General features: G+C 28.7%; 1 non-coding gene across 1 annotated transcript; it reads right to left on the bottom strand.

Annotated features, from left to right (window-relative positions):
• Positions 1–1482: 1482 nt before the first annotated feature.
• Positions 1483–1554, bottom strand: TRNAC-ACA (transfer RNA cysteine (anticodon ACA)). The gene has a single exon. It is a non-coding gene; the product is annotated as a tRNA-Cys (tRNA).
• Between the last annotated feature and the right edge of the window lie 438 nt (positions 1555–1992).

A 1992-nucleotide genomic window follows, 5' to 3' on the forward strand; every position in this document is an offset into this window, starting at 1 on the left:
TTGGAAAAGTTTGAGGACCAGTGTTAATTCTTCAAATGCTTGCTAGAATTAACTGGTATAACCATCTGTTTTTAGACTTGTCTTTATTGAAATGTGTTTGATTATTGACTCATTTACAATAGCCTTACATGTTATTGGTGTATTAAGATTTCCTACTTCTTGGTTCAGGCACGGTATGTCCTATGTATAAGGAGTTTTCCATTTGTTTCTAGATTATCCAATTTGTGTATAATTGTTTATAGTAGTCTCTTATAATTGTTATTTTTTTATGGAGTCAGTTGTCTTTTTCATTCTGATTTTGTTAATTTATTATTATATTATTATTTTAGTCTAGTTAAAATTTTGTTACTTTCATTAATATTCAGAAAATCAGCTCTTGTTTTAGTGACCTTTTCAATTGTTTTTCTGGTCTCTGTTTCGTTTGTAGAGATTCTTTAATCTTTATTATTTTCTTTTCTTTCTGCTAAATTTGGGCTTAGTTTTTTCTTTTATAATTTTTGAATTTAAAGTTAGGTTTTGTTGTTTAAGATATTTCTTATTTTTTGTTTGTGTTTATTGCTATAAAATTCCTTCTTAGTGTTTCTTTTGCTGTATCTCATAAGTTGTGGAAAGTTGTGTTTTCATTTTAATAAAGATGTTTTCTATTTTTTCTTTTGACTTCATCTTTGACCCATTGGTTGCTTAGGAGTATGTCATTTAATTTCTACATATTTGACAATTTTTCTAAGAAAGGGCATTTTTTTTTTAAAAAAAGGCTGTAACCCTGAGGTATTAATAAAGAATTATTACCATTATGCATATCTGTGCACCAAGTTACACAACTGCCTTTACAAAATATGACTATAAGAGGTGAATGGACACATAGGTAGATATATAGTAATAACTAGAAATTTATCCTAGTTAAGATGTAGGCAAGACATGACAAGTAGACTAGAAAACATGGATGGTAGTAGAGGAGGGTAATGAAAGATCTAAGCAACATAAACAGTTATGGTAGATCTTATGAGTATATATCAAATTTTTTACCCTGATAATGGAAAGACTAGTTTCTTCTCCAGAATGTATGGAAGATTTAGAAGTATTTCTCAGTATTAGCTTATAATGTGAATAATTTTAAGTCCCATAAAGTAAAATTATTAAGAACACTTTCTGAACACAATACAATAAGTTAATAAATTAATACAGTAATAGATAATTCCATGGTGAATGAAGAAGGAATTAACTCTTAAGCAACTCATTTGTGATAGGAGAAATACCAATCAAAATTCTGAAATTTCTAAAAAAATTACAACATTTAAAATACTCTATAATAAAATTGATGGAGCATATTTACACAACTGATCAGAAGAATTTTCATGGTCTCTAATACCTTAACAATAAAGATGAAAAAATGAAAATAAATGAATTAAAATCATAAGTCTGGAAAGTGAAACCTGCTCAGTCATTTCTGGAATGGGTAGCCTTTCCCTTCTCCAGGAGATGTTCCCAAACCAGGAATCTAACCAGGGTCTCCTGCATTGTAGGCAGATGCTTTACCAACTGAGCTATTAGGGAAGCCCAAAGTTTGGAAATAGAACAACAAATAAACCACAATAAAGTACAAGTAATGGAGTAATACCAAAAATATCAGAAATAAATAAAACAATGAAGAGAAAAACAATAGATTCAAAAAATAAAATCTTGCTTTTAAAATATAATTATCAATATAGACAAATTACTAAGTAACCTAATCCAAGAAAAAATGTGGGGTTGAGAGAGAAATCACAAATGTAGGAAAAGGATATGGGGGAAGGAAGCACTGAAATAAATACTATAAAGAAGTCACAACAGACTACTTTGCAGACTTCTGTGTAATAAATTTGGAAATTTAGATAAAATGGATAGTATTCTTAGATAAATTGAATTTAACAAATTGATCCCTTTAGAAAGAAAATTGATAGATCCAGTAGGAAAAACTGTATGCTAATTTTCACTGTTGCTCTAAATCTCATT

The sequence above is a fragment of the Moschus berezovskii genome, chromosome X (genome assembly GCF_049115385.1).
Source record: "Moschus berezovskii isolate FMDL1 chromosome X, NW_MosBer_1.0, whole genome shotgun sequence".
In the NCBI taxonomy this organism is placed as follows: Eukaryota; Metazoa; Chordata; class Mammalia; order Artiodactyla; family Moschidae; genus Moschus; species Moschus berezovskii.